Here is a 20,470-nt window from a genome sequence, read left to right as displayed (position 1 = left end):
AGCATTTCATTGTTTCAGCAGGAGAGGGCAGCAAAAGTTCATTTTCCCCCTTAGAAATGCTGTGGTCCATTAGTTTTTTTTTTTTTTTTTTTTAACTTCATCATCTATTTGTGGGTAGAAAGAAAATGAAACATTTTTTGATATGAGAAGTTGCATATGAAAATAGAGACTGGCCTGACCAGACAGTGAAAATCTTCTGTTCCTCATCAAATGTTAAAACGCCACAGAACAATCTTCCAGCTCCGGCTAAAGTATATATGCTACTTCCTCCTGAGACTGACAACCACGGGCAAGCTGAGTGTTCAAACCCATGGGATTCCAAAATGTCGTTCTTTGGAAGCGATTTACTTTCTTCAAGGTGGTAACAAGGACAAAATGACTGGTGCTCCCAAAAATCAATGTAACCTTCTCCTTTCACGTGTGTGTGGAGGGCTCTGTACTGTGGGTGCATCGAAATAAAGAAGCAATGATGAGTTTCCAACTGCTTGGCTGTTTTTGTTTCTGTATGACCAGGTGGGGTTGAGATTGGGAGTGGGGAGGGCCGTTCTGCAATGTTCTCACGGTATGGCCAGTGATGTTTGGTCTGAGTGGTGGTGGTGGCTCTGGAGACGAGCCCCAGCTGGGAAATGTTGGACACGGTGGTGGTGGACGAGTCCCACTCTGAGCTCATGCTCTTGTCTTGGGGTCACAGAGTCAGTGGCACAGTGGATGAATAGAACTTGGGGCCTGGAGTTAGGAGTCATGAATTCAGATCTCACTGCAGACATTTCCTGGTTATGTGAGTCTGAGCAAAGTCATTTCAGCATCTGCTTGCTCAACTGTAAAATAAGGAGAAGGGGACATAATAGTGCCTACCTCCAAGGCTTACTGTGAGGATCAAATGAAATAATGTTTGTAAAGATGTTCGGTATAGTGCTTGACACATATAGCAGGTGCTTAATACATGCTTATGTGAGGATCAAATGAGAAAATATAACAATCAGCCTGGCATATACTACTGTATTTAAAAAAATTTTTTTAAATATAACTTTTTATTGACAGAACCCATGCCAGGGTAATTTTTTACATCATTATCCCTTGCACTCATTTCTGATCCGACCTTTCCCCTCCTTCCCTCCACCCCCTCCCCCAGATGACAAGCAGTCCTATACATGTTAAATATGTCACAGTATATCCTAGATACAATATATGTGTGCAGAACTGAACAGTTCTCTTGTTGCTCAGGGAGAATTGGATTCAGAAGGTAAAAATTACCTGGGAAGAAAAACAAAATGCAAACAGTTTACATTCATTTCCCAGTGTTCTTTCTTTGGGTGTAGCTGCTTCTGTCCATCATTGATCAATTGAAACTGAGTTAGATCTTCTCTTTGTCAAAGAAATCCACTTCCATCAGAATACATTCTCACACAATATTGTTGTTGAAGTGTATAATGATCTCCTGGTTCTGCTCATTTCACTCAGCATCAGTTCATGTAAATGTCTCCAGGCCTCTCTGTATTCATCCTGCTGGTCATTTCTTAAGAACAATAATATCTGGCATATAGTAGTTAATGCATGTTCATATAAGGATCGCATATTCGTAAAAGCACCAAGCAGTATCTGGCACATTTTCCTGTTCATAGTCATTTTCAGATCTGCCTGATTCTTTATGACCCTCACCCCAATTTGTGTTTTTCTTGGCAAAGACACTGGAGTGGTTTACCATTTCCTTCTCCAGCTTGTTTTGGTTTTTTTTCTTGGTGAGGTAATTGGGGTTAAGTGACTTGCCCAGGATCATACATAGTACGTATTACATGTTTGAGGTAGGATTTGAATCCAGTGCCATTATTCTCTCCACTGTGCCATCTGGCTGCCCTTCCAACTCATTTTTACAGATGAAACTGAGGTAAACGGGATTAAATGACTTGCCCAGGCTCATACAGTAAGTGAGGCCTGATTTAAGATATTTGTAAAAATGCTAGCACAGTTCTTGTTACATGCAGTAGATGGTTAACGCATGCTCATGTGAAGATCGAAAGAAAAAAATTGTAAAAAGGCTGGGCACAAAATATGTGCTCGTTCCCTTCCTTGCCCTTTCCAGTTTAAGGCTAAATTTGGACAATTTTGAATTAAGCCCCAATCTCCAAAAGACACCTTTTTCATATTTTTGTGGCCTTTTTCAGTCTAGTCATTTGGGAGGATAACATCCTCACCAATGAAGCTGTCTTATTTCCAGTTCTAAACTACTGAGTATTAGTTTTCAGACATTGCTATTTGTAATGTGCAAAGACAACAGCTCATAGCAATTTAAAAGTAGAAACTGTTTATATAAGGGTAGGTAATTAAATCAGCATGGTATGGTGAAAGGAATGCTGAGTTTTGAATCAGAAGAACTGAACTCGCATTCCAACTCTGTCAGTTATATATAACCTGTGTGACCTTATTCTAGTGATTTTACCTCCCTGGGCCCCTGTATCCTCACCTTAAAAAATGAAAAGGTTCTTCAAGCTCAGGGGTTCTTAAACTTTTATGTATGTATGTATGTATGTATGTATGTGTATATATATATATATATATATAATAGGTATGCAAGTCAAACATTTACTAATAATGTATCATAAATTGATTTTAAAATGATTTTTCATATTTATATTCATATATGTATATATATGTAATTTTACCATTTATTAAAGATGAAAGCAAATTTGCATGTCAATGTGATGGATATGCTTATTTATTTTTACATAAAGAATTAAAACTTGGTGAAATATTTGATACCTTTTACTTTTGCCAAATTTTTCATGACCAACACAATCAGTTATGCTACCCTACATGGGGTCATGATTCACAGTTTAAGAAGCTTTGCTCTATCTGACCTTGGTAATCTTTTCTGGCTCTAATTATTATTACAGAAATACAGATTAATTTGAGTCAGAAGAATGTTCCATGCTTTGAACAGCTGTCCCTTTTTAAAGCCTGTCCCTTCATTGATGCATTGTTGGTGGAGTTGTGAACGAATCCAACCATTCTGGAGAGTAGTTTGGAACCATGCTCAAAAAGTTATCAAACTGTGCATACCCTTTGATCCAGCAGTGTTACTACTGGGCTTATATCCCAAAGAGATACTAAAGAAGGGAAAGGGACCTGTATGTGCACGAATGTTTGTGACAGGTCTCTTTGTAGTGGCTAGAAACTGGAAACTGAATGGATGCCCATCAGTTGGAGAATGGCTGAATAAATTGTGGTATATGAATATTATGGAATATTATTGTTCTGTAAGAAATGACCAACAGGATGATTTCAGAAAGGCCTGGAGAGACTTACACGAACTGATGCTGAGTGAAATAAGCAGGGCCAAGAGATCATTATATACTTCAACAACAATACTATATGATAACCAGTTCTGATGGACCTGGCCATCCTCAGCAATGAGATCAACCAAATCATTTCCAATGGAGCAGTAATGAACTGAACCAGCTACGCCCAGAGAAAGAACTCTGGGTGATGACTAAAAACCATTATAATGAACTCCCAATCCCTATATTTATGCCCACCTACATTTTTGATTTCCTTCACAAGCTAATTGTACAATATTTCAGAGTCTGATTCTTTTTGTACAGCAAAATAATGGTTTGGTCATGTTTATTTATTGTGTATCTAATTTATATTTTAATATATTTAACATCTACTGGTTATCCTGCCATTTGGGGGAGGAGGTGGGGGGTAAGAGGTGAAAAATTGGAACAAGAGGTTTGGCAATTGTTAATGCTGTAAAGTTACCCATGCATATAACCTGTAAATAAAAGGCTATTAAATAAATAAAAAAAATAAAGCCTGTCCCTTTTTAAAGGTGGCACATAATTGAACACTAGCCCTGAAGTCAGGAGGACCTGAGTTCAAATATGGCCTCAGACATTTAATGCTTCCTAGCTGTGTGACCCTGGGCAAGTCACTTAACCCCAATTACCTCAGGGGGAAAAAAGCCATATTCTATCATCCACATTCCAGATTAAGGTGCTGTTGGTGGGATAGAGAGGGCCAGGTTCCCATATTTTTATGTGTGCCACACAAGTCTCATGTTAAGAAAAAAACCCCTTTAAGATTGAATTTGCTGTACAGTATGTCTGAAGAATAAGTATTCTATTGCTTACCAACTTTAAAGTGCTTTAAAGTCAACTGAAAAATAACCCTTGGTTTCTTCATAGTCTCAGGGCATGAGGTAGAAGTGGGAAACCTTAATATAGACACAGGTTTTCACATTCTTGGTAGTGGAAAACCTTAGATGACCTCCACTGGGATAGTTTGTGGTAGGTTTTACAGAGCTAATGTGCTTAGTTAGATCAATAATTTATTATTCACCACACGCCAAGCATTTCTGAGTGCTGGGGATAGAAATACAACCAAACAAGAGAGTCTTTGGAAACTTACCTTCCAATGGAGTTTCCTCCAAATAGAAAGAGGGGAAGCAAATCACTTGGTGAGAGAGAGTGGGAAGAGGTAAAGAAGCCTGGGCCCTTTGAAAAAAAGGCAAAAGTTCACTTGTCAGAGCTGGGGTCCCTAAGGATGAGTATTTCCAGTGAGGTAAATATGTTAAACCAGCTTACAAGAGAGTTTTATGTTTTTTTAAGCTCCTTGAAAGCACTGGCTCATTCTTTTTCATCTTTGAAATTGCCCATCACCTGTGTAATGCCTGGCACATAGTAGGCACTTTCTTTTTCAAATTGCATGTTAAAAAATTGTTAACATTCATTTCTTAAAAATTTTTAGTCCCCAGTTCTCTAAGTCTTTCTCTCCCCTACCACCTCATTGAGAAGACAAGCAACACTAATTAAATCTTTATGATTGCAACTCCCCTATGACAAACTTAGAAGGTATTCTTGAATTTCTTGGATGGGAAAAAAAATGACCTGGTGAACAATTTTCTGGTAGTAAGATGGGAATAATAATAAATTGAAATTGAAGTTTTTCCATTTTAGAATCTACTGAAATTTGCACTTCAGTGATATAGCCTTTAAGAATCCAAGAACAACTTTGCACAACAATGAAGTATCAGAGTTGAAATTTATTGGAAGCATGGGTTCATATAATACTTCATATTTCTTTGCTCCCTAGGTACAATACATTGTGCTAAATCATCTGCTGATTTCTGCTTGTCTTCAGCTTAAAAACTAAGGAAATAATAAGTGTAGCAGTTCACTAAGTGGTAACCCTTAAACTCAATGCCATACTTTCTCTTGGAGGGTTTATTTTGGTAACTAATGTTGATCCACTTGCACTAAAGTTGACTAGGTCTAGTGCAATAATGCTTGCCTTTAAGAGACAGCTAGGCAATGGATAAAGTGCTGGCTCGAGTCAGGAAGGCTCATCTTATTGGAATTCAAATCTGGCCTTCCTATCTGTGTGACCCTATTTGCCTCAGTTTCCTCATCTATAAAATGAGCTGAAGAAGGAAATGGTAAACCAGTATTTCTGCTAAGAGACATCCAAATGAAGTCATGAAGAATCAGAAACAACCACATAGTGGATAAAATCATGGACTTGGAGTCAAGAAAACCTTAATTCAATCCAGTCTGAGACAGTTATGTGATTGTGGATAAGTCACCCAGTTTCCTTTTCTGCTTCTTCAATTTCTTTTCGTCCCTTGCAATGTCATCCAGGGTTTCCCAAAGGGATCTCCAAATTACATTTGTCTCATCCTCAGCAAGCTCTGTCAAAAATGACAGGATAAAAATCCAAAGTCTAATTCAAACAATGGAGGAAAAGAGAATGAGGGAGAAACTATTTTCATTTTTGTCCTCTTTCTTTGTGGCTTCTCCTTTTACCCCTCAGTCTCTTTGGAAACCACCTGGACCTTCAAAATCCCCTTGCCCTCCTTTACCACTTCCTTGGTCACTGAAGTCTCCACAACCATTGCTGCCAAGACTGCCATTATGGCCTTCAAAGCTATTGGCCTTTGTCCAGAGTCACTATTTCCATCAATCTTCTTATCTTCCTCTTTTAGTTGAAGTTTAGATCAAAGTTTCTTAAACTTTGAATCTCAACTCCATATGGGGTCATGTAACCTAATAAGAAGGTCGTGAAATTATGTAAGTAAATGTTTGATTTGTATATCTATTTGATTTGACAATTTTGATTTGTACATTTATTTTATATACCTGGATATTTGGGGTCATGTGAAAATTTCTCAGGTGAAAAGGGCTTGTGAATGAGAAAAGTTTAAAAAGCCCTGTTTTAGATGACTGTCTCCCTATCTATAAATATCCTGACACCAAAAGAGTTGTGAAATTAATCCTTCAATGTTTTTCTGTCACAAGAATTCCAAATTTCTTTTTCATCGTTTGCAGAGGTGAATTCTATGAATATGTACTCTTTAGGTTAGCCTTGGTTGTTCTGAGTCAAGCTGAGATTGAAGAAATCTTCTTTCACTTCCTGAAGACATTCTTCAGTGGCACTGTAGGCAAAATTATTTAGCATCAGTGTCTTTGAGTCTGCTGACATACCGTTATTCCCATTTTAGGAATTATTTTTCTTACCTCTCAAATATTCTTGCCTTGAACTTTCTCCTCTGTGTAGTGCATCAATATCAATCAATGAATTTATTTTAAAAACAATTTGATAATTATTTCAACAGAATGAGTTTCTTTTGTAATTGTCTGCATTTTATTTTATGCATTTAAAGACATCATTCTAAGAAGGGGTCCATAGGCTTCATCAGACTATCCAAAAAAAAAAAATACAGAACCCCTGATCTAGAAAAAAGGATAAATATCGTATATGAAAAAGAATGATACTTTGGGTTTCTGTATTTTGAGGTAACATTTGAATTTTATTGAGTCCATTTTCTCATGTTGCTTAGTTCAATGATATCTGACTTTGATGAAAATTAGGAAGAGCTTTCTGTGCAGAGAGAAGTGGGAGTATATCAGAATTTGGAGGGGGAACTGAGTAATATAAATTAGTAGTCTCCAAACTTTGAAATAATGCATCCTTAAGAGATAAAAACAGATTTGACAATTTATTCTCCATATAGATGAGTATATATATATATTTATTTAAACATTATATACATACATATTATTCTAAGTCAAGATTTTTTCCACTATTTGGTTTTAAAAACTCATAACAAAAAATGATACTTCACAAAAATACCTAGGTTCAAATTTAAAAGATACTGCTAGCTATGCTTTTTATATAATGATACTCAATTTTTTTCTTTATTTTAAAATTTTTATTTACTTTTAACATTGCTTTCTTTCTAAGTTGTGAGTTCCAAATTCTCTTCCTCTCTTCTATTCTATCTGCCATCCACTAAGAAGAGTAACAATGCATTAATTATACATGAGATTTTTCTCCATGTTAGCCATATTTTTTAAAAGTAAAAAAAATAAAGAAAATGAGAAAATTATATTTCACTTTGCACTATAGTTTTATCAATTCTTTTTCTGGAGGTAGATAATATTTTTTCATCATGAGTTCTTTAGAATTATCTTGTATTATTGTATTTATTGATTAGAGTAGATAAGTCTTTCAGTTGGTTATCATTACAACACTGTTGTTAGTGTGCACAATGGTCTTCAGGTTCTTCTCACTTCACTTTGCATCATTTCATATGTTTTTCCATCCATCTTTTTTCTGAAACCAACCCACAGCTTATTTTTTATAGCACAATAATACTTCATCATAATCATATGTCACCACTTATTCATCATTTACACATCAATTGATGGGCACTTCTTCAATTTCCAATTCTTTGTTTCTATAAAAAGATCTGCTATAAATATTTTTATACATGTGGGTCCTTTTTCTTTTTTCAAAAAAATCTCTTTGGTGTACAGACTGAGTAGTGGTATTTCCTTCCCTCTATTATTTGTCATTTCTGAAAGATAGGGCAGTGATGTATCAGTTATTTTAATTTGCATTTCTCTAATCAATAGTGATCTAGAGTGTTTTTTCATATTTTTCATTTATGACCATTTATCCATTGGGATATACTTCTTATTTTTATATATTTGACTCAGTTTTATACTCAGTATACATTTGAGAAATGAGATATTTATCAGAGAAATTTGCTGTTAATTTTTTATATTACTTCATTGCGTATGGTGTCTTTCCTGATTATCTCTTTTTAATTAGATCTATTTTGTTTTTGCTTTGAGATTATGATGTTAACCTTGTTTTTTTTTTAACTTCAGCTGAAGTATAGTAGAGTCCAACTGTGTGTCCTCTTGTAAATAACTTATTGTTGGATTCTGATTTCTAATCCATTTTGCTATCTACCTCCATTTATATGTGAACTTAACCAATTTCTCTTTGGGGTAAATTACATTTCTAAACACAACTCACTCTCTCTCCCTCTCCCTTTCTCTACCCCCCACCCTTTTCTCTGTCTCTGTCTCTGTCTCTCTCTCTCTCTCTCTCTCTCTCTCTGTCTTTCTCTATGTATATATTCTTTCTTTGAACAAGCCTACCACTGTCACCCCATTTCCCCTTCATTGTAAAAGCTTTATAGGAACAATGGCTATATGTAGGAAGCATGCATGGATAGCCATACACATAGGGAATGTGTATGGTTAGGGAACATGTAAACAGGAATAACTTAAGCCTCTGATAATTCAGAGCTGCTATTTTTTGTGATTTCATCACACGAAGCTATCCTAATCGGGTTTGCTTCTCACTGGTCTCTATTGGACATATATCCATGGACACTATCCCTATTAGAAACATAATCTCCATTAAGTATGAATTCTCCATTGAGTGGTACCCTACGAGATATTATTTCTCTGAACACCACTCTGCTGGATTCTACTTTGCTAAGACATATAGAGACTCTGCCAGGCATGGCTCCTGGCTTTCACTGAAGCCCTTCATTGTAGTTCTAACTGTTCTTTCTGTGAAGAGAAGTCAGTGCCATTCTCTTTTAGTTCAAAACTAGGAATTTTTTTTCCTACCTTTTTAAGGAGAGCAATTGCTCTTGTTTTAGTCACAGAATCAGTAACAGTCTTCTCTGAGGAAAATAACAAAGCAAAATAGCTTTATTCTTCCCTTTTGTTGCCTTTCTAGAGCCTTGGCTAAAAGTTTTCCTTTTTACTCCTATCCTCAGCCATTCAAGTCAACAAGTATCAAATGCTTACTAGATACTAGACAAAGCCTTGGGGATAAAAGCATACCTTGGTCTATTGTACTTCACTTTATTGTGCTTTGCAGATACTACATTTGAACACATCTATGGGCAGATTTTTTTTTCAACACCATATGCTCGCATTCTGTCTATGTTATATCTTTCCAATTCTTACAATTTTCAAACTTTTTCATTATTGTTATATTTATTATGTTGATTTGTGATCAGTGATTTTTGATGTTACAGTTGTAATTGTTGATGCATGTGTTCTGACTGATACTAACTATCTGTTAACTTCCTCTCCTCCTTCAGCCTCTTCTCTGAGATACAACAATATTATAAAACATTGTGTAATTGTGTAACAATTAGTTAATAAGTAGCTGCAGGGTTTGAAAGAACTGAGTTCAATTCTGAAAGAAGAACATTCTACTGTGAATAAAATTCTCTGAGTCAATATTCTCTGAGTCAATATAAATAGCAATTGTTTCTGTTTTGTCCAGAAATCCTGAAGGTTTTCTCCACTCCTCCTCCCAGTCCCCATTCACACACACACACACACACACACACACACACACACACACACACACAGTTTTTGATTAGATAAAAGAGGCCATTCTTTGCCTTCTTTCTTACCTATCTTTATATATTGATTGGGTGTTGCCTCAAACTGAGACCTGTTAAAGACCTTAGCTTTTTTTTTCCTTTAAAAAATTTTTTAAAAATATTTTTGTTTTGGGGCAGCTAGATGGTGCAGTGAATGGAGTACCAGCCCTGAAGTCAGGGGAGCCTGAGTTCAAATCTGACCTCAGACACTTAATACTCCCTAGCTATCTGACCCTGGGCAAGTCAATTAACCCCAATTTCCTCAGCCAAAAAAAAAAAAAATCTAAAGAAAATATTGTTGTTTTCTCAGTTATGGGTAAAACGACATTTTTTACATTTTTTAAATCAAAACTTTTTATTTTCAAAATATGTACATGGGTAATTTTCAACATTCACCCTTACAAAACCTTGAGTTCTAATTTTTTCCCCTCCCTTCCTCTCACTCCCTCCCCTAAAAAGCAAGTGATACAATATATGTTAAATATATGCAGTTCTTCTATATGTGGAAATATATATTTATATGTATATAAATATATATTTCCACAAATATCATGTTATAACAAGAAAAATTAGATCAAAAATGGGAAAAATGAGAAAGAAAAAAAGTGCAAGCAAGCAACAACAAAAAGAGTGAAAATACTATGTTGTGGTCCACATTTAGTTCCCACTGTCCTCTCTCTAGGTACAGATGACTTTCTTCATCACAAGGCCATTGGAACTGGCCTGAATCATCTCATTGTTGACAAAAGCCATGTCCATCAGAATTTATCATCATATAATTTTGCTATTGCCATGTATAATGTTCTTCTGGTTCTGCTCATTTCACTTATCATCACTTCATGTAAGACTCTCCAGGGCTTTTTGAAATCATTCTGCTGATCAAATATCTTAACTTTAAAAAGGCCAAGGTCTCCCACTGCATCCAGGGACATCACCAGTAGTCCTGATCTATATTTGGTCACTGGACCTGATGGTTCTGGATGAAAAAGTGAGGCAGGTGATATTGCAAAGCCTTCCCTCAGTTAAATCCAAATCAACTGCACTTCCCTGATGCTATGGCCCTCCTTGAGAACAAAGGACAAATAATAGCAGCAACAGCAAACTGCATCACAAGCTACAGAGAAATCTTTCATGACAAAAAGTCAGTAGATGCAGCAAATTTCATTGTTGTCTTATTTTAAGAAACTGCCACAGTCACCCTAGCCCTTAGCAACCTCCATCCTGCCATCAACATCAAAGTAAGTCTCTCCACTGGCAAAAAGATTCTGACTTACTGAAGGCTCAGATAATGGCTAGCATTTTTTTGGCAATAAAATCTTTTAAATTAATGTATGCATATTTTAAAGATATAATACTATTGTACATTTAATAGACTACAGTATGTTGTAAGCATAACTTTTTTATGCACTGGGAAACAAAAAAAAAGTATATGTCTCACTTTATTGTGATATTCTTTTTTGTTGCTGCTCTCTGCTCACAGTATGTAGAGGTATGCCTGTAAAAAGAAAGGATAAAACCAAACCAAAACAACCCCAAACAAAAATATCTCTTTCTCAAGGAACTCACCAGCTAATGGAAGAGACAACTTAGAAACCACATATAAACAAGTTATGTCCAGAATAAATTGAATATAAATAAAAGGTAGAATTTAGCTGGGACTTGAAGGAAACCAGGCAACTCAAGAAGGGGTAACGAAGTGGGAGAAAGCTAGACAAGAGGAAAAACTAGGGAAAATGCTGAGTGGGAAGATGTAGGGACTTTTATAAGGAATACAAAGGAGGCCAATGCCACAGAGTATGGGGAAAGTGAAAACAAAGAAGATGGGAAGAGAAGGAAGAAGAGAGGTTATGAAGGGCTTAAAATGTCAAAAAGAGATTTTACATTTTATCTAGGGGGAATAAGGGACAATTGGAGTTTGATCTGGAGATAGGTAGATCTGAATTCAAATTCAGCCTCAGACATTTAGTAAAGATCACTCACCTTCTATCTGCTTTAGTTGCCTTTCATCTTTCCATTTGGAAGAAACTTCAGTTCTAAAAGATTGTCTTGAGATAACAATAGCACCTATCTACTGGAATTGTTGTGAGGATAAAAATAAGACAATGTAAAAAAACACTTAGCAAAACTTGAAAAGCCATATAAATGCCAATTATTATTAAGCATTAATCAAATATAACTTGCTTATAAGTTAAACTGGCTACCAATATGCTTATTCCTTCCATTTCTTTTTCCTGTCTTATTGGTAGAGTTAAGATTTCTGAACTATGTCATGTAATAGCAATGATAGTGAACAGTGTTACTTTACCTCTTATTTTATGAGGAAGCCTCCAGTATTTCTCATTATGTATAATCCTGGCTCTTGTTTTTTAATAAATATTATTATTTTTAAAAGCCCATTTGCACTTGTAAATTTTTAACAGAAAAGAGACTTACTTATTTACATTTTAACAAAAATTGGGTTTGTATTTTATCAAAGACTTTTTCGCATCTATTGAATATAATCACATGATTTTTTGTTTTTTTAATATAGTCCACAATATTTATAGTTTTCCTAATAAAAAAATTATCCCACATTTATTATATAAATATAATCCTGTTCAAAGTATATAATATTTTAATATAATGGTATAGATTTTTTGATGTTTCATTTGCTATAGGGCATCAATATTGATGAGGAATATTAATTGTTAATTTTATTTGCTAAGATAATTCTGGCTTTAGTTATTAAGATCATATTTATATCACAAAGGTTCTTTGGTATGACTCTCTTTTTTCTGTTTTTATAAATTATATAAAATAGCATTGTAATTAATTATCCTTTGAATGTTTCATAGATTTCACTTATAAATATATCTTGTATTGAAGTTTTTTCTTTTACCCTGTTCAGTTTCTTTTTTCCAAAATTGAATCATTTGAATTCTTCATTTCTTTTTCTTTAAATCTCTGTATTTATATTTTTGTCAATATTCATTTCACCCATTATTTGCCAATTTTGGGGGCACATAATTGAACAAAATAGTTTCCAATAATTTCTTGTATTTCCTCTTTATGAGGAAATTTGTTATGAATTCTTTTTTTTAAATTGATAATTTTATTTTCCTCTTAAAAAAACACAACCCATTTGTTTATCAATTTTATCATTTTCTCCGTAAATAGCTTTAGTTTTATTTATCTTTTTTCTTTCAAATTTGTTAATATTTTCCTTGATTTTCATAATTGTTATCTTGGTATTCAGTTGGAGTTTTAAAATTTCTTGTATTTCCCTGTTTTAGTTGTACAATCAAATAATTGATTACCTTTTATAATTGTTGATTATAAAATTTGTCTTATAATTTGTTGATTAAAGTGCTTAGTGATATGAATATTTCCTTAAGAACTGCTTTGACTGCAATCTCAAAATTTTGATATGTCATCTCATTTTTGTCATTTTTCTCTGATGAAATTATCTGTTGTTTCTATGACTTGGCATTTGATCTATTAATTTTTTAGGGTTGATTTAGTCTTGATTTAGATTTGACTCCTTTCTGAAAATACTTTTTTTTTTAATTTTGAAAAAAATTTCTTTACAAGATTATCCCTTGCACTCACTTTTTTTTTTTTAATTTATTTAATAGCCTTTTATTTACAGGATATATACATGGGTAACTTTACAGCATTAACAATTGCCAAACCTCTTGTTCCAATTTTTCACCTCTTACCCCCCCCCTCCCCTAAATGGCAGGATGACCAGTAGATGTTAAATATATTAAAATATAACTTAGATAGATAATAAGTATACATGACCAAAACATTATTTTGCTGTACAAAAAGAATCAGACTCTGAATTATTGTACAATTAGCTTGTGAAGGAAATCAAAAATGCAGGTGTGCATAAATATAGGGATTGGGAATTCAATGTAATGGTTTTTAGTCATCTCCCAGAGTTCTTTTTCTGGGTATAGCTAGTTCAGTTCATTACTGCTCCATTAGAAATGATTTGGTTGATCTCGTTGCTGAGGATGGCCTGATCCATCAGAACTGGTCATCATCTAGTATTGTTGTTGAAGTATATAATGATCTCCTGGTCCTGCTCATTTCACTCAGCATCAGTTCGTGTAAGTCTCTCCAGGCCTTTCTGAAATCATCCTGTTGGTCATTTCTTACAGAACAGTAATATTCCATAATTTTCATATACCACAATTTATTCAGCCATTCTCCAACTGATGGACATCCATTCAGTTTCCAGTTTCTAGCCACTACAAAAAGGGCTGCCACAAACATTCGTGCACATACAGGTCCCTTTCCCTTCTTTATAATCTCTTTGGGATATAATCCCAGCCTTGCACTCACTTCTGTTCCGACTTTTTCCCTCACTCCCTTCACCCCCTCCCCTAGATGGCAAACAATCCTATATATGTTAAATATGTCACAGTATATCCTAGATATAATATGTGTGTGCAGAACCGAACAGTTCCCTTGTTGCACAGGAAGAATTGGATTCAGAAGGTAAAAATAACCCGGGAAGAAAATCAAAAATGCAAACAGTTCACATTCATTTCCCAGTGTTCTTTCTTTGGGTGTAGCTGCTTCTGTCCATCATTGATCAATTGAAACAGAGTTAGGTCTTCTCTTTGTTGAAGAAATCCACTTCCATCAGAATACATCTTCATACAGTATTGTTGTTGAGTCACATAATGATCTCCTGGTTCTACTCATTTCACTCAGCATCAGTTCATGTAAGTCTCTCCAAGCCTCTCTGTATTCATCCTGCTGGTCATTTCTTACAGAACAATAATATTCCATAACATTCATATACCACAATTTACCCAACCATTCTCCAATTGATGGACATCCATTCATTTTCCAGTTTCTAGCCACTACAAACAGGGCTGCCACAAACATTTTGGCACATACAGGTCCCTTTCCCTTCTTTAGTATCTCTTTGGGGTATAAGCCCCCAACAGTAGCATTGTTGGATCAAAGGATATGCACAGTTTGATAACTTTTTGGGCATAATTCCAGATTGCTCTCCAGAATGTTTGAATTCATTCATGACTCCACCAACAATGTATCTAGTGTCCCAGTTTTCCTGCATCCCCTCCAACATTCATCATTATTTTTTCCTGTCATCTTAGCCAATCTGACAGGTGTTTAGTGGCATCTCAGAGTTGTCTTAATTTGCATTTCTCTGATCAATAGTGATTTGGAATACCCTTTCATATTAGTGGAAATAGTTTCAATTTCATCATCTGAAAATTGTCTGTTCATATCCTTTGACCATTCATCAATTGGAGAATGGCTTGATTTCTTATAAATTAGAGTCAATTCTCTATATATTTTGGAAATGAGGCCTTTATCAGAACCTTTAACTGTGAAAATGTTTTCCCAGTTTGTTGCTTCCCTTCTAATCTTGTTTGCATTAGTTTTGTTTGTACAAAGGCTTTGTAATTTGATACAATCAAGATTCTGAAAATGCTTTTTACTGATCGTAATTTCTATTAAATTGTAGATAGCTAAGGATGTATTTAATATTTCTAACTTTTTGCATTTTATGAGACTTTGTCATCTACCACATAATTAATTTTTGTTATTTTTTTTGCACCATTGAAAAATATGTTCACTCTTTTGTAGTAACATTCATTAAATCACCAGAAAGCCCCTCCCCAAAATGGAAGTGATAATGGGAGTAGTGAGCAATAGGAGAAAGGAGCTGGAAGATGGAAAGATATTACAGGATGAGAAGGCCACAGGGGCTTAGGAAAATTCTAGGGTATGAGGGCATCTAAGCATGGGAGGAAAGTCTAGAAAGTCAGAAGCATAGCTGGGAGGGGAATATAGATGATAGTAAAAGAGAAGGAATATGATAGCCTCTAATTATTGCTCTTTCTTTGTTTCAAAGAGGACCAATACTTTCAAGAAGTGAAGCCTGGAACTTCCACTAATCATTAGTCTTGCTCTTTCTTCTAAAGTATTGAAGTCTAATGGCAAGACAGAAATCAGGATGACTGGTGATGGCCTAAGATGGTTTTGGTGTCTGACTATGATGTTACCTGCGTCTACTGCCTTCATAGTTGTTGAAACAAAATGTTTCCCATTCCATGAGAATAGTCTTTACATGTTTGGGGAGACATTTCCCAAGTCACTTATTGGTTTGAGAGCTGTCAGTTACCACCTGGATTAGTCTATCTGCCTAGATGATTTTACTAGGATATGGCTGCTGTGCATGCTACAGCTTCTTGGAGCCACAAATGAAAGTTGGGTGAAAGGTGGACACCAAAAGTGGTATCTGCAAGCCGCACTCAACATTTCTAATCTCTGGTACTCTGTATTTAAAATAATGTAGTTTGTGGATACTTAAACTTTTTCTGGTTTCAGATAGCATTTTTTCTTTTACCCGAGAGTGTTGAATTTTGTACATAATATCCCTAAGAGTTTTTATTTTGGGATTTCTTTTAAGAGATGGCATGTTTTCTTTCTCTCTTACTTTACCTTTTAAAAATAAGCAGAAAAAAATCTATGTGTAGGTTTTTTTTTTCAGGTCTTGGATTTCAACAAGTCCAGTGAGAAATTATCTTTCCTTGACTATGTTTCTACGACAGCAGTCTCTCTTAATTTTTCAGAATTTTCATCTTGTTCATTGAGTTGTTTGTTCCATTCCAATTTTTAAAAAGTCTACTTCTTGGGTTTAGATTTTTATCTTTGGTTCTTAGCTATTTATTCTTCTTATATTTCTTTCCTGGAGAACTCATTTCAGTTGTCATTATACTTTCTTCATTTCTATTAGGCACTCATAGTCTTTGTAGCCAAATCATTTTTTTCTCTTTCTTCATTTCTTCTAGGTATTCATAATCTTTGTGGACAAGTCATTTTTTTCTCCTCTGAGGATCTGTTTGTATTTGTGAAGTTACTAATTCTTCTGGGTTTATTTATTATTGGGTGTCTCTTGAGCCATAATATTTCTTCATCATGTTCATTGTCTTCTTTTGTTTACTCATATCCCCAGACAAAGCTATGGGTTTGTAACTTTTTGCCTAGATCAAACTGTTGGAATGGGAGAGCTGTTGGAATACACAGGAGCTACCTGACAGTGGCTGCCGGAGATCTGTCCCAGAATGGATCTCCTCTTGTGAGAGAATGATACAAGGAGACTGAGAGGCAATTGCTATTCTCTGACCTCTCTGACTGAGAGGCTGTTGCGTTGTCTGACCTTTCTCCTCTTCCCTCTGCCTCCAATTTATCTCATTCCCAGTCTATAACACCTGTATCAGCAAAGGCTGCCATGCACCTCCTTCAGATGCTATCTTCCACAGCTGTGGAGGCTCTCAGAGAATTGACTTGTCCCTTAACAATTCCCTGTTTTTTGGTTTTTTGCTGTTATTCCCCCCCCCCCCCCCCCCCCCCCACCCACAGCATGGTCCACACACTGAGATGCAAGCAGCACTACCACTTTTGGTTAGTTGTAGCAGGTGTTGATCTTGTGAAATATCATGGAGGCAAACTTTCAAACAGAGAAGAGGATTGTAGTCAGAACAGGCATTTAAGTCTCTCATCAGTCTCCTGGCTCGGCCCTGTGATGTGTTGGCCCATTTAATTACCCCAACTAAAAAAATCTAACTGGGACTCTTCTTCCTTAACTCTGGAAGGATCCTTCTCATGAACAGCTCTGGGTCTTCTTTTAATTCTTATGCTTTTTATACCCCAGTGTTTGGGCACCATAATGTAGTGTTCTGGTTAGCTTTCTGGAGGTCTTGGGACCAGCTTTTGTTTTAGCAGAGTAATCACCATGAGAATAGCCAGGGATAAAGTCCAAATTCTTTATTGTCTCCTTCACGGTCTATCTCCTTGCTTGGCTTCCAGCCAGCTCCAGCCTCCAGTCCTCTGTCTTCCACGAGTCTCTTTGATTCCCCCTTCTAGGTCTGACTCTGACCTCTTAAATACTTGATTACAATTAAATCCACTCATCATACTGAGTATAAGTCAATCATTATATCACTAGGAAACCATTATTTGTTAGATTAATTCAATCATACTTAACTAGAGAACTATTAATCACTATGCTAAACTTGATAACCATTGTCTTATCAATTCCACTGAGTTAGCACCTTGTAAGAATCCTTGTTTCAAGAATTCTGGTCCATTATGGCTCCCACTTTCCTTTGTTTTAGAACATAGGTGCTCCCTCCCTCCCTGACTTCTCAGGGAGGTGAGAACCTCAAAAAGGAGTTGATCACACCCTCCCTGACTTCTCAGAAAATGGGGTGAAAACACCATAAAAGGAGGTGAGCATGCCCTCCCTGATGTCTCAGGAAGGGAGATGAAAACACCAAAGGGAAATGGGGAGTCAAACCAGATTAGAGGGTCTTTCAAGGGTCTTACTTGAAATAGGTATACATAAATCCATCAGCATGGGAGATATATCAATATAACACAGGCTAGTACTGATGTAACAAACAACATGAATCAACATGAGGAATTGTACATGTCCATATGTCCTAGAAACATTCCAAAACCAATCTGTTGTCCATTACTTCATGTGTCAGGGAATCCAATAATTCCTGCAGATTTTGAAGTCCTGTATCAGTCTTATCATGTCTCAAAATCATTCCTGCTGGTTTTGAAATTCTTCACAGTCTTATCAACAGTTTTTTATTTCAGGGAACCCAATGATTGCTGCAGGTTTTGAAGTTCTGTAATAGTCTCATTATCAGCCATGCTCTTTCAGTGTCAGATGGTTTCTTAGGTCTTCTCCTTTGTTTTGAGGTTTTTCTCTTTTTTCCCTCTCCCATGGACAAGGCGAATAGAGCTCATTGGCACCCATCTGATCCTTCTCCATCTGTAGAGATTTAAGCAAACCCTCTCCCCCAAGTAGTTAACCTATCTGGTCTCCTCCATTCACCACTTTCTGGATCTCTCCACATTACCTGACAATTATCTAAAAATAGTGGAGTTGCTCGCACTGGACACTGCCCTTCCAGTGGGTTATAAAACCTGTTTGCTGGAGCTAATGTATCTTTATCGAAAATTTAAAAATTAATGGTATAGAGAGTTAAATTTAGAAGTTCTCTAGGGTTACCTGTGGCTCCCCCTTTCTTTTGTTTTTGGAGGAGCGTCTTAATGTCTCTGTTTCTTCTCCCTACTATTGCCTGACCTTGAGGATTAAAAAATATGCCAGTGGTATATGAAATCTGATACTATTATTGTTACTGACATTGTTAAGGGACAGGTCAATTCTCCGAGAGCCTCCACAGCTGTGGATCATAGCATCTGAAGGAGTTGCAGGGCAGCCTTTGTTGATACAGGTGTTACAGACTGGGAATGAGAATAAATAGGAGGTGGAGGGAAGAGGAGGGAGGTCACACAATGCAACAGCCTCTCAGTCAGAGAGTCAGAGAACAGCAACTGCCTCTCAGTCTCCTTGTATCATTCTCTCACAAGAGGAGATCCATTCTGGGTTGGACCTCTGGCAGCCACTGTCAGGTGGCTCCCATATATTCCAACACCAAACTCCTTTTTTATACAATGCAATGGAGTGGTCAGCTCCTATTTGGTCCTGACTCAATTTCCTGGTATCTTGATGCTGGCTTCAGTTTTCCTTTAGTGATTCTGTATGGGAGAACTGGCAGCTTTTGTGCTCCTGGTTAGATCTCTGTTCTCCTCCAGATCTAACTTTGGATGTCCTTAGTTGAGGCACTGTTACAAACATCTGAGACAGTTGTAGCTTTATTGCTCAGGAAATTACTATAACCTCCTGATGTTCTTGGTACATCCTTATGTTTTGTATACAGCTGTGGTCTTCCTGCTCCTTTAGGATGTTCTGGATTGGAGATTTTGGAATGGATTTCTTAACCCTATCTGAGCTCACATCAGCTTTCATGGCAGGGTTCTCAGTGCCTGAGGCTTCTGGTTTGTCTTTTGGTATAGTCATGAGTTAGAGAAAGTTGTTTACTGGTGTTTTCCTATGGATTTCTTATTCAGTATTCAATCTAGGGCTCTGTTTAGATCATTGCTAGAGCATATGTAGAGAACTAGGCACCTTTATGCTGATATCTCAAGAAGAGCTATCAATGTAAATGAGGGTTTTAATAACTATCTTAAAAACTAACCATTCCATCACTTATGATAACTTCTTGAGGATGAAAATAATTTGATAGTTATACTAGACAACTAAAGGAAAATAGATGAAGAATCTAAGCAGATTATAGGAAAAACGAAAATTCATAATGGACTGGGGAATTCTATTTATATTTCTCTTATCATTTTATAAGAGATTTTATGATTGTAAAAGACAATGAAATGCCAATGACAAAGACTTGACAGTGGCAATAGCAAGGATCATAATATAAAATCCTTTGGCTATGACTTTCTCCATATTGCTGCATAACTCATTTACATTGGGTTTTATCTCTGTACTTCACTTTTAAGAAAAAGAGGCATGATGACAAGAAGACATATTTAATAGTTAAAAAATAAACTTGTTGAATTCTATTGAATGAGAATTGTTCACAATGATGACCCTGAGGCACTACAGTATCTTCAATCATCAAAGAAAGATTCAATTATGTTCATTATTGGGATTATCTTATTAAACAAAATTGCCATTTAAAAAGTTAATAAAAAAATTCAACAGGGACATCCTGTTCCTCAAGTACCTGATCTAATTAAGGTTTTATTGTCCTTTGTCATGGGTGATGAGCCTCTACAGACTTAGTTAGACTAATTCTCAGTCAACAAATAAAAGCTTGGACTCAAAACCTTTCCAGCTTTGTTAGATACTAACAGAAGTGGCATCCT

Source organism: Sarcophilus harrisii, chromosome 2 (genome assembly GCF_902635505.1).
Source record: "Sarcophilus harrisii chromosome 2, mSarHar1.11, whole genome shotgun sequence".
Lineage (NCBI taxonomy): Eukaryota > Metazoa > Chordata > Mammalia > Dasyuromorphia > Dasyuridae > Sarcophilus > Sarcophilus harrisii.
The sequence above is the reverse complement of the archived record's forward strand: the minus strand, read 5'-3'. Positions refer to the sequence as shown.